Source organism: Coturnix japonica, chromosome 20, assembly GCF_001577835.2.
Source record: "Coturnix japonica isolate 7356 chromosome 20, Coturnix japonica 2.1, whole genome shotgun sequence".
Lineage (NCBI taxonomy): Eukaryota > Metazoa > Chordata > Aves > Galliformes > Phasianidae > Coturnix > Coturnix japonica.
The window spans coordinates 2,431,287-2,456,691 of NC_029535.1; the positions used below are offsets into that span (position 1 = coordinate 2,431,287).

The 25,405-nt window shown below is 46.2% G+C and overlaps 1 long non-coding RNA gene across 1 annotated transcript; it reads left to right on the plus strand.

Annotated features, from left to right (window-relative positions):
- The first annotated feature begins 394 nt into the window (after positions 1 to 394).
- On the plus strand, positions 395 to 25,056 carry LOC116654295. The gene is made up of 3 exons (XR_004309435.1): positions 395 to 1,058; positions 22,756 to 22,916; positions 24,169 to 25,056. It is a non-coding gene; the product is annotated as an uncharacterized LOC116654295 (long non-coding RNA).
- The last annotated feature ends 349 nt before the right edge of the window (positions 25,057 to 25,405 follow it).

The window sequence follows — 25,405 nt, forward strand, 5'->3', positions numbered from 1 at the left end:
GGGAGACCAAGGCCATGGGAATGGAGGGGACAGGGTGGTGACAACCATGCCTTGCTGCCATGCTCACACCTGGGAAGGCATTTGCTTTCCAGCTGTGCACATCATTTTGCTGCTTCATGCAGCGCTGTGCTGGGGCCAGCTCTGCTGCAGCCATAGCAACGGGGCTGCCTTCATTCTGCACCTTTCCCAGCTAGTAGAGATTACACTGATTTCTCCCAAATTTGCCACTGCCTGAGCAATGCCAGCAAAAACCTCTGCCCAGGGGCTGATGTGCCCCCAGGAAGGTGCAGTCCTGCCTCAGCCAAGCCCCCATGAGCATCACAAATGATAGCTCCCTCCATGCATCATCAGCAAAGTGCAAAGTGCTGCCTGCCTGCAAGAGAAGGGAGGAAAAGCAAAGCAGCCAGCATCACTGGAGTCAGGAGCAACCTGTGAGCATGCAGCACAAGCACCAGCACATCGACGTTCCTCTGCTGGGGTTTGGAGGTGAGGCCCTGGGTCTGGTCATGGGGACTTAAGGGACACGATTAGCCCTAAAGATGACAGCGCTATGGGATCAGGGCAGCATCTGGTTTATAGGGTACAACACAAGCAGCTTCCCAGTGTACAAACAGGCATAAAACCACACAAGGGTGGATAAAAGACCCACCCCAGCCTCCCCTTAACACACAACCCGTGTGGCTCTGCTGTGCAGCAGGAGGCTCCCCTAATCCTCTCCAAGAGAGCTGTTACGCTGGGGGTGGGGGGACATCATGGGGGACAGGGATGTCCTCCCACCCACACCACACGCCTCTTCCCGGCCCCAAAGCCCACAACAAACCCAGACAGACACAGCCCTGCGGTAACCGTCCAAATCTGCATTTCCTGCCCCATTTCTCTCCCTGCATTGCCACCTGGTGACCACGGGAAGCAGAGCAGCTGCCTTGCAGTTCCTCTTAGCGGTGCTGGAAGGAGTTTCTTAAAGGCAGGGTAATGGAACCGTTTAGCAAGAGGAAACGAGACAAGAGGATTTACACGCATGGATGTTGCTGTGCTCGTATTTCTGCTGATAATATCAGGTAGGTAACTGAAGGACACAAATTGCTCATTCATTTCTTTTTCTGGATGCCCAGCAGAGCTTCTCAGCAGCACTGGGAGCATGAAGTGTGATGGGTGTGTATGGGTGATTTTGTTCTCACTTCTCAGAGGGAGCTTTGTAGCCTGGAGCACAGCACGGCCCTTGTACAGCGAGGGGAAAGGGGCAGGCTGAGTGATGTCTGCTAAGGAATGAGCGTTAGGCAGCACTATAAGCAGATCACAATAACTTAATCTATACAGATGATTAAGTGTAAAGGAGAGAAAACACTCAGCTTTGCGTTTGGGCTTCTCAAACCACGTTGGCTGAGCTGCTCCATCTGCTGGCCTGAAAAGAGCTCAGCACATAAGCCTTGCTCACCCAAGGAACACGTGTACTTAGCAAACCACCACGAGGCAGCCCTGGGTTCAAGCACTAATTAGCCTCAACACCCTAATGAGCCCCATCTGGGACCCTGCTCATCCAACCCCCTGCAGCACAGGTGCTCCATTTAAGCTCAGTCCCTTCCTGCTTTTCTGCTCCAGGAGTGATTTTTTGGAGAGGATTCTGCTGTTGGGACTTTGTTTCAGTTCTCAACCACTGTTGCTGTCCTTCTGAACATGGTAAGTGTGGGCTCTGCTTGAAGTTGAGTGGCTGTTTTGTGTGTGTGCCACTGCAGGTGGGATAAGGAAGCACTGAAGCCAGGCTGTGTTACAAGGAGTGTGTTCTCTAGTAGCTGGCTGTGCAACATGTGGCTCTTCGTAGGAAACCCTGGGGGGCTGTTACTCCCCTCACCATGTCCCCTGGGTTGTTGTAGTCTGTGGTCTTAATGTGCATCCCTGGGCAGCCCATCGTGGCTGCTTTTGTAGTGCTGCAGCTTGGATGATGAGAAACTTGCTTTGCAATGAGGTTCTTTGTGGTGAAACCTGAACACAAATGGGGTTTGGCAGAGAAACCGTGTTCCTACGTATGTGTGTGTTTAGGGCTTGTGTCAGTGCAGCTGCTCCTGCTGATTGGGCCTATGGAAAGCTCATGTGGAAGGGGCCAAATTGCACATGGGGGCTGGCAGCAGCTCCCTCTGAGGGCTCTGTGTGGTGAGGAAGAGGAGGGCTGGCTGTACATGAGAAGCAATCCAATGATTTCAAATGCATTTTAAACTTTAAATACAGTGAGGAGGGCTCTTTGATCAAGAGCAGAGCCTTTTACCACTGCCTCCCCTGTGCCCAACATCTACTGCTCCCTCCTTGCCTTTCATATCTGTTTCATGTGCTGTCTAAAGGCTCCTTCTAATTAGCAGAGTGAGACTCGGGCTGCAAAATCCAGAGGAGTGGCAGTGCAGAGGCCAAGCCCTCTGTGCTCAAGGGGATTTAGTTCAGCCAAAAAGAATGGCCCATTTACCAAAAACTTGGGATGGCACCAGGGTTGCTTGGCTCTGCCTTCTTGTTAATGGAAAGACTTTTTGCTTAATTGCTGGGAAGATATTCCTCTGAATTATAGAGGGTCTAACCTTGTTTCTGCTCTAAACCTTGTCCTGTGGTGTAGGCAGAAATCTTGGTCTCCTGTTGATTGCAGCAGAACTTGAAATGGAGTAGAAGCTTTTCCATGCTGTGCTTGAGTTCCTGAAGTTTTAGATGCCAGCAGCGGATCCCTTCAGTCTTTCCTCTTAGTCAAATCTAAGTGTGAGAGAGGCCTTAGTGTTGTGAACTGGGGTCTGGGGGCTAATGGGCTGATAGGTTTCTGCCACACTGACCCCTTCTGGGTGGGCTTGTGGTGGCCAGGAGTCTCTGCTGAACTAAGAGAATCAAGGAGAGAAGGTAAGGGTGGGTAAAATAGCCCAAACTTCTTTGCAGGATCATTCTTTGGACAGATCTAAATGGGGAGGTTGAGCTGCTTGCCCAGCTACTTATGTCTGATGCTGGTTGTGGGACCAGCATGTGCGGTGCTCCCTTCATCACCAGGATCTCACTGCTCAGAAAAACAAATCAGTCTGGATGTAAGCTCTGCAGGATGCCTGAAAGCAGAGCTTAATGATGTTTGATACCCCACGCTTCCAATGTGCTGGAATAAATTGAGCATGTTGGTAACCCTTGGGGGTGGTATCTAAAGGAACTGGAAGCACTGAGCTCTTGCAGTCACAGGCTGTGGACCAAAGCTGAGTTTTGGGTATGTATATTGTTAACACAGTGTGAGTGCCTGCCTCTGTGAGCATCTGGCTGCTCACCAAGGGGGATCCCTCAGTGGCTGAGGGCAATGTGCTGCTGACCACTGCAGGCTGAGCCATTAATACTGAGCTGTAGTGCTGGCTTGGTGTGCCTTATCTCGGAGGACTGCAGCACACACAAGGCAATGAGCTGTTTGGTGCTCCTGTGTTCTCACAGCAGTGCTGGCTGAGGGTGATATCATCCTCAAAGACAACAGATGTTTCTGGGAAGCAGTTGGTGCTGGTGCCCATCAGGGAAAGGGGGTGAAATGAGCTCAGTGTTCCTTTTCTGGGGGAAGGGGGGAGCATCAGATGTCCATGTGTCCCATGGGAAGATCCAGGCAATGACCTGCAGCAACAGTGTTTTCCTTCTGATTTCCCTTGTATCCAAGCGAGCCATCTGCAGCTGCAGGCAAGCTTTTTTTCCCCATAAACCCATGTGGAAAAAAGCCCAACTTAAAGCCTATTTTTTGCATTGCTGTTGCTCTGAGGTGGGGGTGATTACCTCCTGCAGTGTCCTCTCCATGACATTGGGAAGGACAGGCACAGCCCCTGCACACAAGTCACCCAGCTTGGCTCTCCTTTCCTTGCTGTACAGAGCCCACCTGTGGGAGAAACAGGAGGGGATTTGGGCAAGCAATGGCTGCCCTACTTCAGTCATAGCCTCCAAGCTACAGGACCACAAACATAAAATATTTTTGAAGATGAAAATATCCCCTAATCCATATATATATATATATATATATATATATATATATATATATATATATATATATATATATATATATATATATATACATATATATATATATATATCCTGAAGATGTATGGCTTAGGGTCCACTGATGACCTGTCCAAAGGAAGATTTCATGAAACTGCTTTGTCTGAGGGGTACTTGTCAGGGTTATTTGGTGCTTTGTCAGCTGTTGGGCCACGTCTTTCAAGCTGTGGGGACTCATTTGGGCTCTCTTTACCACTGATTGTGTCCCAGGAGCTGAGCATGTGGGGTTAAGATGGCTTAAGAGAGGGAAGAATTGCAACAGGGTGTTTTTTAGTTGGGCTAAATAATTGCTGCATTCCAGCTCCTGCTTGAGCCCTCATCCATCCCAGTGTGTCAAAGAACGTGGGTTTGGCAATGCAGTTTGGTGTGCTCTGCTTTTTACTGGAGAGATAAGCTCATGCTGATGCTGTGGGTTGGGCTCTGTCCCTCTCTGTGTAGTTGCACTCAGGAGATGGTATGAGCTCTGCAGAGGTGCGGTGTTAGTCCTGCTGTGTTGGGATGCTTGGAAGTGAGTTTATCCCAAGTTGGTGGCTTTGCTGGCTGCTTGTCAGAAGGTGGTGCTGTGGGACAGGGAACTGCACCAAATATGATGTTAATGTTAGGGTTTTTTGCTTGCTCTGTTGTGCACTTGATCTTTTTTCCTCCATGCTTTAGCCTGTCTTTTGGCTTTTGCTCTTTCTTCATCGGTCTACAGCAGGATGTCCGAATTCAATGTATGCACTTCCTTCTGCATGTATGAGGCACTGCCTTTATGCTCCTTGTCACCCCTGAAACTGGTTCTGCCCAGCTTCAGGGCTGCATTTCATTCTGTGCATCCACATTGCATCCCATGTCTCTGTTTCTTTGCATTCCCGAGTCCTGGCAAACCCAGTGGCCAGATCAGTGTAACCTTATGGCCTCTTACAGGTGATAGCAATTCTGTACTACATGGCATGTGGCCATGAAGAGCACATAGTCTCTAGAGAAGATGCAGTGTTTCTGCCCTAGAGCTCTTCCTGTGGATTTCCCCTCTGTTTTTGATGCTTTCTGTGTAGGAGAGTTCTTTGGGGCATTTATGTTTTGATGCTGTGCTCCTGATCTGAGTCTTGTTAAGGAGAGAGGTCTTTCTGAATGTGTCCTGTCCAGTGATGTTCTTCTTTAGTAATGATGCTTTTGATCAGTGTCATGGAACATGTGGGCAGTTCTTGCAAGATTTTTTTGGTGTCTTATAAAGAAAATGAAAAAAAAAAAAAAACCCCAAAAAACAGGAAAAAGTCCAGGTGCCAAATGTTAACTTCTGCTTTATTTTATTTGTAATTTCAGATCCCCACCATGTAGAAATGAAAGTATTATTGGGGTTTGATCTGAAGTCCTCTGAAGTCAGGCCAAGACTCTTTCCTCAAAGTGATCCTGCAGCAGTTAGTACTGGACTGAGAGAGGCTTAATAATTTACAGAGCAAAATTCCCACTGCTGTCTGTTTGCTATTCAAACATGCTCTGAGCCGGGGGGTGCAGGGAGACATCCACAAATAGAGACTGCCTTGACTTCGGTACATGAGCTGGATCTGGAGGCTGCTCAGCTGATGTCTTCCTTCCCATCTCTGTGTGTCTGTCTGACTCCTTAAAGCCTTCCCATGGGTTTTGCCCACGTTCCCAGCACTGGTGTGAGATCCGTCCAGCCTGATGTGCACATGGCTTTGTGCTTTGAGTGATGCTCGTGACTGTGCCAGGAGAGCTGCTGCACTGCTAGAGGCAATGAGCTTTCAATGCTGCATTGGTGAAGATAGGTTATTAAAAAAAAATTTGGCTTCTTGTTTGTTCCAAGGAACGGCTGAGCCAGGTAATAGGCATCACACAATGTATTTCAGTAACAAGCCAAAACCCAAATCCCAGCTTGTTTTTCTTCCTTCAGGATTCTTTGTTAGTGTCCAAACAGTGACTTTGAAGCTCCACTTCCACAATAGCAAGAGATGATCAGTTGTGTTTTTCAAACTATTCCTTTTTCTTATTTATATAACCCTGTCATTCAGGTGTAACCTTCCCTGTATCTTCCTTTAATGAGCAGTAGTGTATATTTTACTCCTCTGCTCTAAGACCTGCTCCTTGCTTTTGGAGCAATGTGGCTGTGTTTGGTACTTTGAGTGTCTGGCACAGCTGAGTTGCACACCAGTTTTTAGACATTAGTGCCAGTAATTACTAGTTGCATCTCAGGGAAAATTGTCTCCTGTTTTTTCTGTTGGCAAAAGCTTCTCCTATTGCTTTGGGAGAGAAATGGGATATGGCTGTAGCCTGGATCACTTTGGCTTGCTTTCTCTGCACCCAACAGGCTTTGTTAGTGGCCCTCGGTCCCCACAGTTGCAAAGTAGAACAGCTGAGGCTGTGGAAACTGGGTCACATTACTGAGGAGGAATACAAAAGGACAGTGTGTGAGCCTGGCAGGACAGAACCGAAAGGCCAAGGCACAGGATGATTACAGAACCAGGAAGAACACAGGATGAAAAGAAGCTACAGTACGGGTGCATTAGATGCAAGAGAAAGGCAGGGAAGAGTTGGTCCTCTCAGTGAGGAGTGAAGGCTGTGGATGAAATGCCTGGCATGCTGCAGTGTTTCATGATGAATTTCCTTCAGCTTCAATTAAACTGTCTGGCAGCCAGCACAGAATACAAGAAAAAGAATGTGGACTGTTCTGAAATCAGATAGGTGCGGGGAAAGTCACTGCAAGGTGTGTGGAGAAGAGGCTGGAGCAGCCTAAGAGCTGCTCACTACTATTATCGAGACCTTACGAAGAATGAGGGATGTTGTGGGGAATACAAGGAAAACTATTCAGAGCAGCAGCTGTGCAGCAAGATAAACAGCATGAGAACCAAGGCCACCTCAAAGAAGAGACAAAGCAAAAGGAATGGCTCGTGGCTCTGATTGGATAAGCACCTGCATGCACGGTTATGTTGTCATGTAAAGGTGGATGGGAAAGCTAAAAAAGGAAACTTGTGGATGTATATAAAGGATGTGAGAGCTTGTAATAAGTGATTTGGATTGTTCAAGTCTGAGTCTGTGCATCAGATGCTGCAGAACTGTGTGGAGCAAATCAAGAATAGCTCCACTTTCTGGTCATTGATCACACACAGTGGATGATAACCTGGTACCACCTTGTCTAGAACATTACACAGAAAAGCTGTCCAGGCTGTACTGAAGACTCAGGCATGATGTAACGATCAGAAACAAGTTTACTTGAATAACAGCATCTCATCTCAATCATCAGATCCCATAGTTTATCAGTTGTTTCTGTGCTGTAGATGTGGATGTAGAACTCACTGGGAGAGACAATTAAATTCATAATTGAGCCAGGCTGAGTGAGCCCAGTCCAGCAGAGCTGCCTGACTGGACTGTGGAGAGATTTTGTGTGTGTGCCCACACCGTTCTGCAGGACAGAAGGCATCATTCAGCAGATTGAAGGGTCACAGAATCACAGAATGACCTGGGTTGGAAGGGGCCTCAAGGATCATGAAGGTTAACAACCCTGCCTTGTTTGCACAGCTCAAGGACTGGCTCTATGTGGGTTCCAGCATGATATGCTTGGACTCATCTCAAAGCAGAAAATAGCACCCAGCCCTTGTAATGACTGGGATTGTGTGTTTCTTACTTACTGGTATTGTTTTGTAATTAGTTGTTTTGTAAATAACATATAGGTGCCATAATGAGTGATGAAAAACAGGTGCATTACCCACTGATGGTATTATAATAAGATCAGCGATGGTATGACAAACTGGGTCATTTTCCTGTGTTACCAATGCAGTCTCCAGAATTAGAGTTCTTAGATATTAAAGGTTGCTGTGTGCTTCTTCTATTTTAGTAGCAGATCAAATGTGAATTGAACAGGATTTAATGTTACCAATGGTGGCATCTATGAGAATAGCTCTTTTAGTATATTAGTAACATTTAGTTATGATGCTATTAGCCTTTCCCTAATTGGATGCCTGTGTAAGCGTGCATATATTGACTAAGGCTCATAACCCTCAGTGCTGCTCTGAATGCATGGTTTGCTTGCCTCTATGCTCCTGTGACATCCTGTCTCTTGGATCCAAATGTATCTTGAAACAGTACTGCTCAAGCTTTAGCCACACTCCCCAAGTTAGGCTGCTAGCCAGCTGAGGAAAGTAATGCCCCTGGTGATACTCTAGCAAGATTGCCCACCAATATTGATTCTACATGACATGCAGCTTCATAAAGTTGTGTGACCATTACTTTTCTATTAGCCCAAAGGCCAAAGAACTCTAAAAGCTTTTGTGGTACAAATCTTAGTGGTCGTTCAACATCTATATATCAGTATATGAAAGTTGAAGGCTTTTTCTAACCAGTTATAGATTAGTACAGAATGGGACCCTCAGGGATTCTTTTCCAGGTTGCAGAAACTTGGGCCACAGGCCAAACATGTGTTTGTTCTTTTTAATGGGTTTAACAGCGTTTCTTGTCATTATGCTATGTTTGCCTTGTCTCTTTTCTTATGTTTAGAGTATTGTGAATCGAGGCCTTGATTGAGTTATAATGATTATGTTATTAATGTAATTAGTGCTATTATTTTATGGTATGGTAATAGATCCCTAATAAATAAAAAAGGGGGAACTGTGGGAATACAAGAAAAGCTATTCTGAGCAGCAGCTGTGCAGCAAGATAAAACAGCATGAGAACCAAGGCCACCTCGAGAAGAAGAGAAAAAGCAAAAGGAATGGCTCATGGCTCTGATTGGATAAGCACCTGCATGCACGGTTAAGGAGTGTTTGTAGAATACTCTGTTGTCATGTAAAGGTGGATGGGGAAGTCATGAGGGTGGATGGGAAAGCTGAAAAAGGAAACTTGTGAACGTATATAAGTGGTGCAAGAACTTGTAATAAATGATTTGGATCGTTCACACCTGAGTCCATTCATCAGACGCTGCAGGATCTGTGAAGATCAAAAGGAATTCCTTGAAGTGGGGGTAAGGAGGCTCCAGAAAGGTGCAGACCAGTGTGTTTAAGTTCATGATTTGTTCCAGTGTTTGCCTGGAAGGCTGGCACAGAATGAGGTCAGCAGTGCCATGTTTAAGCCACTCTTAAACCGTCAGCATCATCCGCTGTTATGGTGCAAGGAGAAACAGAGGATGTAATGTAACCTGGTTTTAATTAGGCTTCTGAAATATATATATATATATTTTCCCCTTCCCTTGTATTTTCATAAATAAACTGCATTGTAGAAGAAACTATCAACTGGTGGTTGTAAACTGCTAGGTAAACCATACTAAAAAGTTGTTTCTCCTTCAAAACTGAAGGCTTTGTAAAGTGGGCTCCTCCAAGAGTGTATCCTGGGTTTACAATTAGCATTTTCATTAATAATGTGGAATATGGTGTAGTTATTACTGAATTTGTGAGTGAGGTGAAGCAGAAGGCCTTGGCTGAAGCGTGTCAGAAAGTTTAAGATCCAAAACAGTCTGAAAAGCAGTTTCTGGACTGATGCAGCTCAACATGTTTTGCTTTCAGTTTTGAACTTGAGGAAGATGTCGAAATGAAACCAAACTTGATAAGGGTTTTCATTTTGCATCCCACAGCGGTCAAGTCTTGCTGTGTGTGGTTAATTCTTCAGGACAGAATGCTTCTGTGTGATGTGATGATGAAGTGAGATGTAGTGTCCCATAGCTTGGGATTTGCTTATCAGTTTTGTGTGCATGTTTCTTCTTAGGTCTCACTCCTCTCCTTTGCAGAAAGGCCTTGTCAGTCTTTGCCTTTTTGCAGGTCCCCTTGACTTACCCCTTCCCCATTCAGGGCTGGGAGGTGATGAAGATGAGCAAAACCCAGCCAAAGACTTGGGTTGGCACACAGCCTGTCCTGGGGCCACTGCCAGCACTAGGAAAGGTGAGTTCTGTGCCACAGGGATATCCCTAACTGCTTGAATAGCCTTGGCTGAGGTGCCTGCTTGCACCACATCTGTCTTTTATGTAAAGTAATATTTCTTCTACTCTCTATGAGTGGTCAAGTAGAGAAGCCCAATCTCAGGTTGGTCTCTTACTTTGTGGGGAAGCTCAGGGCTTAGTGCTATCAGTGCTGTTCTCCAGCTACTAGGTATAAAGTGCCCAAGGCAGAAGAGACTTTGGTACCTTAAAATCCAAGCACAGCTGGTAATCCCTTTTCAGATGCATTCACAACATGTACGTGGTGATGTTAAGAAAAGCTCTTTTGGCCAAGGTGATGCTCTGAAGCTGGAACTTGCCTTGGTTATAAATCTGTACAGTGTTTTCAGAGATCTCTTCTTTATTTGAATGATTAAGAAACAGTTTCCCCCATACCCTATTGTTATTGTTAATGGCGCTATCTTGCTGCCGGAGTTTCAATTTATGGAAGCATTTCTTTCAAGAGCAGCTCTCTGACTGCCTTTAGGCTAATTGAGCTGAAGCATCAAATTACAATTAAATCAGAGCTCAGAAAACGGTTGTAATCAGGACCCTCTGAGGGCTGTTATTCCAGCTTTTTGTAAATCAAGATGCTAAAGCGTGTTTCGAGTAAAACTTCTACCTTTATTTTTTTCCTTTAACAAAAGGCTAACTTGAGAATTGTTGGGGTTTTGCCTTTGTTTTGTGTGGGACGTGGCTTGAAGCTGCAATCTACATACTGTGGTCAGAGGACAAGACAGTGCATCTGTAGGAATAAGAATGTATTGGGTTATGTGCTGTTTGCCAGCGGAGGAAGCAATTTCCCCATGGTGACTAGAGGCCTCCATTTCCCTGCCAAGGTCAGTGGAACCATCCTCTGCCTTTGGCTACATCATAATTGCATTAATAAAGACTGAAGCTCCCAGGGGCAAAGGCTGCAATTAGAGGCAGTATCAGAGGCTTCACTGCTCTCTACTGTGTTCTCCTGCAAGCAGACAGGTTATATCTGAATTCATAGATGTCATTCTCTGCCTTTGAACATAAAGCTCCCGCTTGCTTTCTGCACCTAGCAGGCCTCTCTGTGGCTGTAAATGGGTGCTGGGGGTGCTAGTGTGGAAATTGGGTCTGCTCCTCACTGCCTGCAGCATGGGGGGGATGACACAGGAGTGGTCCTCAAGTCAGCAATGAAAACTGGAGGGTTTTGAGTGTATCAGTTGGTTTTTATCAGGAAGGAGGACTGTGATCACCATGTGATGGTGTCTTGGTGCAGTTTCATGGCCAGAAATATCATCTGCACAGTTCATGTTGTCACTGTGCAGCTACTTCTGGAGAGGTTGCTGTGCTTGGGGTTGTCATGGCTGTCCCCATGTGGAGCTGGAACGTACCAATGAGAAGCACTCGTGGTGATGGAGAAGCTGCTCCAAAGCAAAGCAAAGTCTCCACAGCATCTGGGTATGGAAAGGCTGAGCATGAGGAATGGGGGGAAGCTGCATTAGTGGCAGAAAAGCTTCTCAAAAGCTTTTTGTTTTGGTGGAATAATAGAACTTGGTGCAGACAAAGTGAGTAGCAAAATATCTTACAATCACGTATGCTTTGATTTTTAAACAAATGCTAATAATGCTGGATCAATGCTTGAAAGTCAATTACAGTTCAGCTAAGCCGTGGCCTTTAAAACCTCCCAGAATTGCTTTGCTGTTGTTGCCAGTGACACAGTGAAGCTTCCAGCTCTGCTTAGACAGAGTGGGATGCTGTATTCACTTCCAGAGCCTGCACTTTGATTAGACTAAAATGGTCTTCAGCCTTTAGTCTTCTGAAAGAGGGCAGAATTCCTTCACATCTGTGGAATCATCAAGGAGAAGTAATGAAAAACAGAAAAAACAACACAAAATACTTCAACAGCATAAAGAAAAGCTAAGTAAGGATTTGCATTGCAGCACTGATTGATGGAGGTTTGCCATTGTGGCTGGGCTGTGGGCATCTCTGCCCTATGGTAAAGGAAGAGGAAAGAGCTGTCCCTAACTCCAAGTTAATCTGTGAGCATCCTTTTAATTACACTGATGCCGATCAGGATGTGAGCGAGCGTCTCTGCGTACCTTGGCCTCATCGATGCACTAACAAACCTGGGGTGACTTTATATGGAGTAGAAGCTTCTGGAAAATGCACCTCCTGATGTTTCCCAATTACCGCTGCCCTTTGTGTGTTTTGTTCCTTTTGCCTTGATTTGGATGGGTTCTGAGATATCAGGCTAGTCAGGATGATAAATAAATTAACCTTTATTAATTAGACTATTTAGGAGTGATTCATTTATTTCATTTCAGTATTTGTGATTCACCAGCGCTATTTTCTGCTCTGCCTCACAATCTGTTTGTCTCGAATTTCAGTTTATTGTTGCATCTGTTTGAGATCTTTTAATAGGGGAGAGAGTTACGATGGCAAGATTATAAATGCACACATAAACAATGTATGACTAAATTGAGAGGCTTGGCATATTACCTCGGGCTTTGTGCCATGTTAACGTGGCTACTACTGTCTGGCCTGGAGATGCTGCATGTGAGTCTGTTGAAAAGAGGTGATAGCAGCAGCTGCCTATGTCTGCCATGCTGATGTACCTGGCTGCACAATTCCACCTGCATAGCACAGAGCACATGGCCATCTCTGTGACCTGGTTTTGAGATGAAATTGGGTTCAGCAGAAGCACGACATGCAGTTTGTTTGCTGGATGCTTCTGAGGCTGAGCAGAACTTTGCTATGTCTCCATACTGTGGATATACACAGAGGATGGTCTGAGCTGTATTTTGGTCTATCATTGCTGAGCTAATGCCATAGCCATGGCTCCAACATGCCCCACTGCCTCAGGCACCAGCCATGCCCAGCAGTGGTACAGCTCTTGCCTCACCCATCCTGGTGGTGAGTGGAAGCAAGACCACGCTTAGATTGTAGTTGCACTTCTCTCTGCTCCAGGTTTGTGCTTATTTAATATTCTCTTCCTGAGGCGTCAGAAACACAGCAGAAACTGATGTATTTTTTTCATGTGACTGCAGGAAAGCTGCTCAGGAAGGGAATTTAGGGAGATGGAGAGAAGGGCAAATGTTCTGGGAAGGGCATCTTGATGCTCTGCGGGATTTTAAGCAACTACATTTCCCAGGGTTTTGTGGACATGTTTTATCTTATCAAAGTTGTTCCTGGCTTACACAGCCTCAGTTATTCTGAGATGTAGCTCTTAGTTGCACCGTGGATGGATCCTGCAGGTCCTTGTGACGTTGTGCACCCAGCCAGGCTCTGCTATTTATCTCACTGCTGGGGTTGAAGCTGTCGTTGCACAGAGGTTCTTTATCACGGACAGTGAAGCAGTGTCTTCTGCATGGGGTCAGGGCTGTGTGTTGACAGGCTCTAATAAAGCCATTTTTCTTCCCGCAGCCTTGATTAGGCAGGTCTGCTTGGGATGTGGATCAACAATTTAGCTTCACTTCAGTGCCTTGGAACAGGCCCGACTCTTTCAAGGCCAAGTGGAAAAATGAGCCCAACATGTTTGGTGGAAGACCTCAAAGATCTGCCTGCAGCTCCTATGCTGGTGCATCCCCCTAGGCATGTGATTCACGTCTTTAAATTCAGAGCAGAGCACAGTTAGCCTTCACCAGCATCCTTTCATTTGCAGCCCAATCAGCATATCTGAGAGCAACATTAATACTTTACAGTGCGAGACCCAAACACCACAGCTCTGCTAGGAGCGAGCAGCAGGCTAAAGCACCCTGTGAGAAGTGAGCCTGGCAGGTGGTTTGTAGGGGGCAAGGAAATAGCTGTGTTGGAGCAAAGCAAAGCATGAATCCATTTGTTTCTTCACATTTTCTAGAAGGAGGCACAAATAACTTGCACACAGTGCTTTTTATTTTTGGTTTGCACATTTCTGGTGTGTTGGTGTTTGTCTAATAGGTGATCTATCATAATAGAGGATCTATCATACTTGCTTGCAAAATAGTTATATTGCTTTTAGGCAGCAAAAGGCACCGTCCCTGCAGACCAGGGAGATGCTGAGGCTTTGTGCATGGCTTCTGTCTTAAGGTCTGCCTTCAGACATTCCTTAATATTGGGAGTATCATACTGACTACTTTCAGGTAGGGTGCAAAGGGGCGTACAATGTGGCTTTCTTAATATGCATTAGGATGGATGAAACAATTCCCTCAGCAGGTGGATGGGATTAAACCCCCCCAGCTGATTAAGCCCCCGTGCTGTTGGGCTGTACCTCTAACAATGGCTCTGTCTCAAGCTTTGAAGTGTCCGTTTCTTACTGGAAACATTACGGTGTAGCTGGAGTGAAGTTCTCGGAAATCCAGCCTTGGCAATAGGCAGCTTTCTCTGCTGGAGTACACAGCAAATCCACAGTTGTTTTCTTTTAAATGGATAACCTACAAATAAAAAGAAAACAATAACCAAGCTTGACTCTAAACAGATTTAAAAATTGCTTGTAGGATGTCAAGGTTGCCGATTGTCAAGACAGGCTGGTGAGATAAGAGCTCCGATCAGTCACGCTCCAGCAGTTGTGCGCGTTGAGTAAGTGAGAGGTTAAGAAGTATCTATAATAGAGGTGGTTTTGGCAGATTGGTTAATGGGACCATAACTTCCTCCACCCACACATCCTCCTCCCTGCAGACAGAAGTCACAAAGCGAGGCTTTTTCTCTTTGTCTGTCCCTTACAACTTAACTTGGAGCTGCGCAGCCATCTGTGCTTGTAAATCAGCAAATTCTCAGCTGAGCTCCTTTGTGTGCTGTTTTTACAGGCAAATAGGAATACCTTCCTTTGCAGCAGCCCTGCTTTATGCCCAACAACTTCAGCAGCAGCTCCTCCTGAAATAACTGCAGCCCAACATGCCTGAGGTGCTTTAGCAGCAGCATTGAGGAGGATTTGCTAAAAGGTTTTTCATCTTGACAGCGAGTGGCCTCTGCTGTGTATGCCCTGCAATTAAATAGGAAAGGAGAGGGCCTGTGTGAAGTTTGCATCCTCAGACCCGAGGCTTGGCCACACATCCCTGTGAGCAGCTCCTCATGATGTGTATGTGGGTATCTGGCCATAACGTCCGGCTGGTTTCAGGCTTCTATCCCAAAGCCATCACTTATGGTTTCCTCAGCCTCTGCTGAGCGGCACTGTCTGCCACGTGAAGACAGCAATGATTTGTTTTACTAAACTCACCCATTTGTGGCTACAGGGAGAGATTCAAATGCTTGAATTCCTCAAAGCCCTGGATGCAGTTTGCAGGACAGCACACATACCCACTGTGGTGCTGATGGGGAGCTCTGGGAAGGTGCAGCTTGGCTTGCTTCACCCATTGGACAGGGTTGTTGGAACAGAAGAAGTGTCTACATGGGAAAGAAAGGGTTTGCAACACATACAGTTTTTCGAGGTGTGCATAACAGTGCAATTATCTTGACAAGACCTCCAGCTCCTCCTTGTTCCATGGTGCCAACACTCCCAGCAGCCTGCATGTCCTTTTGCTCTCTTATTGTCTCCTATCCATGCAAAAGGCCCCAGGTTCTATAACCAAGCAGGTGCCTGGGTGGCAGCAGGAGCTATGCAAGCAAGCAGCCAGGGAACAAACTCCTTGGGTCTATCTCCCCTGCTGACAGGGGTCAAGCAAAGTGGCCTGGCTGCAGAACAAGTGCCCATGGGGAGCAGCATTGTGCGTGGGTCTGCTTGGTGCAAAGTAATATTGATCCTGTGTTCAGGCATTCAGGAGCAGCTGCAATACAGAGAAATAAAAGTCACACTCATAAATAAGAGTCAAGCTAATTTAAATTGCCCTTGCAAAATAATTAGGAGCTATTACAGCTCCAGATCTGCGTGCTCCCTGCTTGCAATACATCACTGGCAAAGTGAAGAGCCCCTTCCTGCTCTATTTGCTCTATTTTGCTTTTGGAGCCTTTTGAGGTATGGTCATATTGGACAGCAGTGAGTCTGATGCTTACAGCACAAGTTGGGCTTCTTGCAAAGCTCCCCCAAAAAAGACCTTTCCTCATTCCATCTCAATAAAACAAAACAAAAACAAGAAGGATGGAGGGCAGAGAAACAGAGCCTGAAGTGCTTAGGAGCAATCTTTCTAAACTTGCTATTTCACACTGCTGTCTTTTAATTAAAAGTTTACCTTTTTTGTTATTATCTTCCTGGGTGCTCCTGGCTGTGGGCACTCATGGTCCCTGCTCACCTCCAGCCTTCCCACTGCCCTGTGCTGTGTGTGCTCAGCAAAGGGGACTGGGAACATCACTGTCCCAAATGGAATCTGCTCAGAGACTGACGGTAATTGCAAGAAAACAGTAAAGACAAAAAGGGATTCTGATGAACTGGAAGCTTTCCTGGGAAGATAAAGAACTTCATCTGATTGCCTTGAGCCAACTAAAGAGAAAAATAAACCCACAGAGGGGAGGGGTGAAAAGAAGCTTGATGGTAGTGTAAAAGGTGCTGTGCTGCGTGTTATAGGTAATAGATTTAAAATTACCCTGTCAGCCTCAATGGAGGCAGAACAGTTGGGGTGAGGCTCAGCCAGCAGTGGATTTGGGCAGAGCTGTGAGCAGTGCTGTCCCTGTTCTGTTTGCTGGTGCTTCCCCAGCCCCATGCAGGGACCTCTGCTCACGTCCCACCGTGCCTCACTCCGTGCCCTTTACCAAAGCTGAGAATAATCTCTATTTATTTGCTGGCATTTGGCAGTCTGGCGGCATAAACCTGTTTTAGATTTATTTTGTGCACCTGTGGCTCTTAAAGGTTGGGGCAATGTGCTAAATCGTTGCTGCTGCCCTTTGTGCTGTGATCCCAGGTTAGTAAATGGGACTTTTCTCTGGCCCCCAATGCTGTGCCTTCTCCCTAGTGAGGTTCAGAGCCCCATGGAACAGCTGCTCAGGGCTTGTCTCGTGCATTTGATGGGATAAGAAATGTTATTTTCCAGCTTATAGTCAAGTATTGCAAATAATTACAAACCAGAGCTCCGTATTTGTGTAGCTCAGTGTTATTTTAACTCTCATTGATCAATGCTTGCCTTCAATCTAATGCATGAAAAATTCTATCAGGGATAATGCTCATGCAGTGTGAATCTGTTAGAAACAGGTTCTTGGGTGCCGCATCTGTGATGAGATGTTTTCAAGAGGGTATTATGTGTCTCTCAAAGACTTTGGGGAAGGAGGAGGAAAGAGTCCTTTGGGACGATGTGAGGCTGATCTGATGGGTGCATACCAGGAGGCAGCTTGTGTGCAGCACAAACCATTTGGAAGCAGTGATGAGAAGGAAGAAGAGAAAGGAAGGCTAGAGCAAGGGGCAGTTTAACATGAGATGGGTGCACAACTTGGAAGGAGAGCTGTGTTGCTGCATGGATGCTGGCATTGGGCTGCTGGCTGGGGCAGGGGGTGCTGAGCTGCCCAAGGTTGTCTGACAGGCCCAGAGGGATGGATGAGCCTGGGATGTGGCTCCTAAGTCCTCAGTTAATGATTCTTTAGCTGAATAACTAACACCTGGAAGATGCTTTTCGCTCTTCTCTTAAGGGTACAGTGAAAACCCAGCATAGTGGAGACAGGTCTGATTTAAAAGTTCATGCTGGTTTGTCTCAGTTCTATCACGTGCCACACTACCCTCTGCTTGAGCACAGAGCAACTTTGAGAAAGGAAAGCCATCCCATTGCTGGATGGCTTAAATGCCATTTGTGCATGACAGTGATGCGCAGAGCAGGGTCACAGCCACACACAAAGCACGTTGTGGGCATTCAGGGGTCTCAGTCCCTCACAGCATCTCCCTGGACATCCCTGCAAAGCAAACCTGGTGACAAAGCCTTCCAGTCTGGTTCATCATCCTTGAATGAAACCACTTTTATTTTTTCCCAAATGCTGTTTTGGTAATAAAAGAGTTCACAGCTAGAAGTGGGTGAGACTCAGGGTATAATTAGAGGTGCATTCATCACTCCTGCTGGTAATTGTTTTCTAAGAACACATGAAAAGAGAAATTAATGCCTTGTGAAGTGCTGCACAGCGTGCAGCTATGAGCCGCAGCTCTGTGGAGTGGATGGCCCCTGTTCCCCTGTTCCCTATGATGGACCCCAGAGGTCCCCCAGGGCCCTGAGGGGGTGTAGGGGAACCCAGGGCTGTGAGAGCATGCCAGGTGAAAACCTGCTGGGGGGATTTATGGAGCTGGGAGGGAAACCCAGTGCTCAGTGCTGTGTTCTGAACTGCTGAGACCTTCTGTCTGCAGGGGGGCGAAGCAAAGAAAAAGGCAGAAAATGAAACAAATAGTTCCTGCAAGTTTGGGACTGAGCCTCCACCTTCTCCGTGACAGCTTGCATCAAAACAAATCTATATTAAATAACTGTGACTGAAAATGATGCATTTCATGATCTGGTAGTGGTGAGGGGGGGTTTAAAAGTCTCCCAGTGAAAATGAGGTCAGTTGATGTGTGTCTTGGTTGTTTATTCCACAGAATCAAAGCGGAACAAAGCGCTCAGAAGCAGGATAGCAGCGCTGCCACCAACAGCAGTGCCTTCCCCTGGCTCCCCTCCGTCCCACAATGGGTGGCCCAGCATGGTATGCAGACATGGGCTGCTATGGCAAGGAGGAGGATGAGTCCCCTATTTGGGCTCAGGAAAGAGCAGGGGGTGCCAGCTCTCAATGCTGGGCTGGGGTGTACAATTCAAGTGCTGCTTTAATGAAAGTTCTCTTATACCAAGCTGAAATCAGTGCCCCAGACAGTGCTGCTGCTTGCTCTACAAACAAGTTACTTCCACAGAAAAATGCATGCCAGCATTTTGTTTTATGGGACTTTTAATGGGCTGTGCAGCCCGTAATGCATAGTATCATACCCCGGAAAATGACTTTATTGTGGTATTGCAAAGTGTGTGATTAGGAGGGCTTGCTGCAAACACTGTTTTGCACATGCTGCAAGTGCTGAATAGAAAAATCCATTCTTCCGTGAGCTTTCCTTATTAGCAAACTCTAATAAGCTCTTGAGCAGAATTCAGTGCAGGCATTGAGAAATCTGACCACACGGACAGCCCCTTCCCCAGCCCGGCATGCTGCTTGCAGAGCTGGGTGAGCACAGCAGCAGATGGTGCTCGTGCTTTGTGTGAGCTGCCTGCAGCAGCGGGAGATGTCGCGCATCAGCCTGGCCCTAGCAAGAGTCCTCCAAGAGGCAGAGCTGGAGATGCCAAGCTTTGGTGAGTTGTGTTAAGCCTCTCGATGGTGCAGCCCCCACATGCCATGTAGGCAGCCCACCAGCATGTCCTGCAGGAGGGTGCTGATGTTAAATTACGTGCAGGTGGTGGTGCAGCCCCTGAGAGCACCGTGTCATAGAATCATATCATTGAATCATAGAATGGCCTGGGTTGCAAAGGACCACAGTGCTCATCTTGTTTCAACCCCCTGCTATGTGCAGGGTCACCAACCAGCAGACCAGGCTGCCCAGAGCCACATCCAGCCTGGCTTTGAATGCCTGCAGGGATGGGGCATCCACAGCCTCCTTGGGCAACCTGTTCCAGGTCCAGTCACCACCCTCTGGGTGAAAAACCTCCTCCTCATATCCAACCTAAACCTCCCCTGTCTCAGTTTCAAACCATTCTCCCTTGTCCTATCACTATTCACCCTCACAAACAGCCATTCCCCCTCCTGTTTATACACTCCCTTCAAGTACTGGAAGGCCACAATGGGCTCTCCCCACAGCCTTTTCTTCTCCAAGCTAAACAAGCCCAGTTCCCTCAACCTTTCTTCACAGGACAGGTTCTCCAGCCCTCTGATCATCTTACTGGCCCTCTTCTTCAAGACTCATTCCAGGAGCTCTGCATCTTTCTGGTGTCCTGGAAAGGTCCCTCTGCAAAAGAAAACTGGAACCTCAAGAAAGTGCCCCGAGCATCATGGTGCAGTGTCCCATGTGTGATGTGACCCTGCATAGCAGCCTGCTTTCTTCTTTTTGATGCCCCCTCTGTGGGAAGTGGTACACGATTTGGCTTTGGGATGAAGCTGGGAAAGTCTGAGATAGTTGGACAAGGCCCTGAAAAATTAAATGCACTGGAATAAAGCAAGGGGAAATGGTTTAAAACTAAGACAAGGGTGACTGGATATTATAAAACAGTTCTTTACACTAAGGGTGGACAGACACTGGCACAGGCTGCCCAGAGATTTGGTAGCAACGGCAATGGGAGGACAGCTGGACTAGATGATCTTGTAGATCCTTTCCAACCTTGTGATTCTATGATGTTTTGATTCTATGAGATCTGGACACCTGTAGACAGCCAAGGTCAGGCTGAGCTCAGTTGGAGCTGTGGGTGTTCAGTGCAGAGGGGTTGGACCAGGTGGCCTTTAAAGATGTCTTCCAACTCAGTTCCACAGCTCTGTGATTCAATGATCTCTTCAGTCCAAATGCACTCCTAACGCAAAAGTGCTCTGTGAGGGACTTAACGATTCGTGCAAACTCCATGCACTCAACTTTATTGGTTTATCACCACCAGTTTAAGACCGTATATAATCTACAGAAGAGTATTTCTGCTTCAGAAGCAGTTGCTCCAACAGGAAGGAGAGTAACTAAGTGGGGCTGGAAAGGACAGCAGCAGTGATGGTCATACGCGTGCAGATGCATGCAGTGATGTGCCCGCTGCATGCAGAGGCACAAACAGGGTGTTTTAAATCCTCCATGTTGTCTGGATATTAAAAGGCTTTAAAAAAAAGGAAGAAGAAAATGAATGCTTCTGCGGTTTCCTCCGTACTCATTGAATTTCTGTCCATAGCGTTTACAGGCTTTAAGAGGAACCCGCATAATTACCTTTTCTCGTGATAGTTTTTTTTTTTTTTCTTCTCCTCTCCATTTAAAACTCATTGTATTGTGTCATTTTATAGGCGCCAGGAATAAATCTTTTGTCAGCTCGATTGCATTATTATGCAAAGTACACACACACAAAAAAAAAGGGCAGGAATAAAACAGGCCGGGAGAAGCGGAGCGCTGTGCTTCCAACCACTGCTCTGCCCAGCAGCAACGCTCCCACTTTGCTACCACCACCTTTTATCCCAGGCAAACTTCCTCACCCGCAGCCACTCATTGCAAAGAGCTCACTTGACCGTGCTAATTCCTGCTGCAGGGATGTGGATTTAGTGTGGGAAGAAGGACTTGTCGAAGGAGCCATCAATTACCTTTGGTCCAGAGGGGAAGGAGCTGCTGAGGACTCTTGGCAGGATGAGAGGGGTCAGCCCAAGTTTGCTCCTCTCCTCCTGTATCCCTGTGCTGAAGCATCCCAAGAACTGATGTGGGGAAAAACAATCAGTGTCGCTCAAAATATTTCAATGGGAAAAGCTCAGGTGGTGCACGGGAAGCTGGCAGCTCCATCAGGGGCCTCCTTGGGCTCTGTTTGATCTGGGATACTGGTATGGGACAAAAGACCCCAACCTGGGGCTGGCCCTGTCTTGCTGTGCACTGCTGCTGTCTTCCAGCTGGTCACAGAGCTCTGAGAGAGAACTCATTTAAACTCATTAATGGGTGCTTTAACTTCTCGCTGAGGCTTGTTAGCATTGCTGGAACAGAGCTCTGCTCCCACAATGTAGCGGCAAAATGGAATTAAGGAACTTAATTAAGTTGGGTTAAACACAACGAGGGGTGTCATTGCAGGGGGTTGACAGCTGGGAAAACTCACTTACTCTCCCCGCATGGCAGCTGGGATGTCCTTAGCAAAAGGGCTGGAGAAGGTGTATGTGCTGGTAAGTGGGGTTCTGTCCTCCCATGCATGGAGCACTGCGGAGAGCAAGATCATGAGGTGGGAATGCACGAGTGCTCCTCCAGCTGTTTCCCTTGCTGTTCTTGTTCCACCTTGTACAAGCAGCAGTCCTTTTCCTTTGCTTTGCAGAGGAAGAGGATAACGACTGGCTGTGCTGGTGGAACCAAGGGAAAAGCAAGGGAGAAAATGGTGAACCATTAGAGAGCCAGAAGCTCAGCTTACTAGGAGATGAAAGATGAGTCTGTGGTGACTTGGAAAGCTGTCTCCAGGGGCTCAGCCCGCATTTATCCACTCATATCTAGCTACCACTGTCATTATTTTTTGAGCTGGCAACAGAGATTGCAATACGGTGTGAGAACACTTTAGTCCCCATGGTAAACTGGAAAGTCTAAATCTTTTCTTCATTATTTAATGACATAAATCTTTAGACAGAAGGCTGAGTGCCCTGCACACGTTTTCTGGTATGTTGTGGTGGACCATGGGTGCACCAGCAGCAGGTCTTGCTTTGGGTCTGTGCAGTGGGGTGTGAGGTCCTGGGAGCTTGCAGTGATTGTGAAGGTGAAGGAGATGCTGAGAGAAATGTCTGGCATTATTCCTTGGGCAAATCAGATGCTTCTGGAAGTTAAGATGGAGATATGTGACATGTTTAGTGGGGCTGCTGCTGTAATGGCCCAGAGTTGCCATGTTGGAGATGTGATGAATGGGGTTGGGTTACTCTTGCTTGGCACTGTGGGCACTCCTCTCATCCCCATCTCCACAGCTCCAAATTGCTCGCCCTGAGCGTTCCCAGAACTACAAACCTTTATATCCTATAAAATACTAACGAAACCGGGCAGATCACACTTTCTCAGGGTTTTAGAACATCTGTCACTGTGCCTTATCTTTCAGTACAACCCGTTGCAACTCTCTGCTCCGCTTCCAGGCTGCTGCTTGCAAATAGTGACGGGAGAGGAGCTTGAGCATCACTGCACAAACAGATTGCTGTTTGCGTAGCTGTTGGTGAACTGCCGCACTGTGCACCAATGCCAGGCTGTGCAGAAACAAGTATTTATGAATTATTTACATTTCTTTAGTTGCTGCTCATCGTTTGTTGTTTTTCCTGTTTAATCAGTTTGTCCTCTGTTCCAGGAGCAGGAGGAAAGCCAAAATGACTTCAAGTGACAGCTCAGCTATCCCACAGAACGACGAGTGAATAGTCGGAGTAAACAGCTTAGGAAGCAAATACAGACAGAAGAATTATTCATCTCATCCACACGGCAAATTGCTTGGAAGAAAAAAAAAACAGAGAGGTTTGTGTTGTACAGAAAAGCATCAAATTTTAAAAAAAAGTTTAAAAAAAGAGGGGAAAAATTGTTTGCCTTTTGCACGGAGTGAAAATGTTATGAAAAGTGTGTATCGTATATAATTGTGCTTCCTTTGTTTCTAAAATGGGAGAACAACAGAACCACACAGGAAAGTGAAAAAGAAGGGAACTGAGCCAGTTAAGTCAGAGATGTGGTGTTTTTTCCCTATCAAAATGAGAGAGAAGTGCTCTATTTTGACTTTCTCCCATCAGAAATGTTGTGGAAATCAGTAGTTTCCTATACAACACGGATGAAAATGAAATCCACATTTGCTAATGAAACATTGCTGCAGTGACATCTCTAGTGCATCATTGCAAGGTATGGGCCTGATCCTGGCACCAGTCCCCCCAGTAAGTCTGCTCAGTGAACTGGAGCTGCTTCGGACCTACACAGAGGTTTCCTGCTGCAGGAAGGGGCTGTGCTCCTCTCTCCTCTATTCACCATGAATAATTCAACCACTACTTGTCATTGCTTTGCAACGCAAGTTTCTGCCATAGGCTGCATGAATGCAAACCATAAAAAACCTGGAAACTGGAGACAGAAAAAGCATAAGATGTTTTTCCCACCCTGCAGGCTGAGCTGCTCCCTGCACTGTGCTTGGTTTGGAACCAAGAAGGCAAACATGGGAAGCAGAGAACTGCAGCATTGCTGTCTTAGTGAGGGTGTTTGGCACAAAAAACTCATAGTTGGTTTCTAAGCACAGGTGAGATATAGATAAAGAAAAAATGTGTTTTTATGTAAATAAAAAATGAAGAGAAAAAACTTAATTTAAGCCCAGCTTAAATATGAGGACATACTTTGGGGTTTATTTTCCAGGTGAAATTTCAGAGCTTTAACTCTATAAATAAGCCTTGCTCCATTGATCTCAAGGCACGATGCTGATTGACACCTACTGAGGATACATGCATAAGTATTTTTCCTAATGAGCTCCTTCTGAGCCTACGATTGCCAATTGATGTGGCAATTACATATTAATATGTGCAACTGTGCACAATCAAACTGGGTTAGAAGGGATGCAACCTTTTGTTTCTTAAAATTAATAAAATATTTATTGCAATCAGCTCATATCTCCCAATTTGTTGCTAATTAACTAAAGTGTTTGGCGTGCAGCTGATTGAGGCTGCAGTAACAGGGCTGCACATGGGGAACAAGTCGGAGGCTTCTTGTACTCAATTGCTCTCTTCTCATGCCTTGCAAGGAGGAGCACAGCAGCAGGAGCTGGAAATGGTGATGACTTTACCTCCAGGGAAAGATCTCCACTTATCAAGAGGAGCTGAAGGCTCATGGCCAGAACACCGACAAACTTCAGCTGGTGAAGACCAGATATTTTGGGTTGTAAGTGGACTTAAAAATGCTTTTCTTTTTATTTTAGGGGGAAATATTGGCTAAATGGGATGAAGATGGAGACAGTTGCAGAGTGATATCAACTACGGACATTTATTTGTTGTGGAAACACAGATCCTATTTTTTATGTGACCTGGTTTATGGCATAAATTAATTCAATATTATGGGATTCCAGCATTATGAGACTTCACATCATGGTAGCATAACTATATGCTTATGTAGTGGCTAAGAAAGGAGAGATAAAGTTCCAGAGATGATATATTTGAGTGATAGAGGGCCTTCAAAGGTACTACAGGCCACAGTAGTGCTGCTGGAAGGCTGACATTGAATATCCCAAGTTGGAAGGGACCCACAGGGAAACCCTTCCCAATCTACATAGCCCTCCTTTGGATGCTCTCTAATAGCTTTATGTCCTCATATTGTGGCACCCAAACCTGCACACAGTAGACGTGACTGCTTGGATGGTGTTACGTATTTCAGTGGTGATGTGGCAGCTCTGCAAGTCAGGCAATGGGATTACCTCAAGTATGAGGCACTAACGAACATCCATTGCTGTCCAGAGCTGCTCCTGGCCTGTTATGAACATGCCCTGCCCCTGGAAGTCAGCAGGAAGAGTACAGCCAATGTCTATGTGTGCAGCCAAAATGCCTATGCAACCCAAAGCCCAAGTGAGTCCGCTGCCCCTGTTCACACTTCTGTCCCATAGAAATGAGTTATTTAAATTCCATTCGCAGCCTGACTGCTTTGATGGCTCTTTTTTTTTTTTTTTTTTTTTTTCAGAGCTTTTCCCTCCCGACTTGTTTGTTGTTTTTTGTTTTTAATTTAAACTAATGAGATGTTTCTGTGTTCCTTCCTCTGTGTCTGAGAGCTGGAGAGTCTCATTATAGAACTCCTGCACATTCTGGAAATGAGCTTGTAAAATCTTTTCTTGGGATGTTTGAGGTGTGCACAAACCTGCCAGGGGAAGAGCCAGATCCTATTTGTTAAATGCTTTTTGTTCTTCTCTTTCAAAGCCGAACCAACCCCTGTAATGAGGGACTGCCTCTTCATAACATTTCTCCTATGGGATCTTTGATCTTCACTAGGAAGTG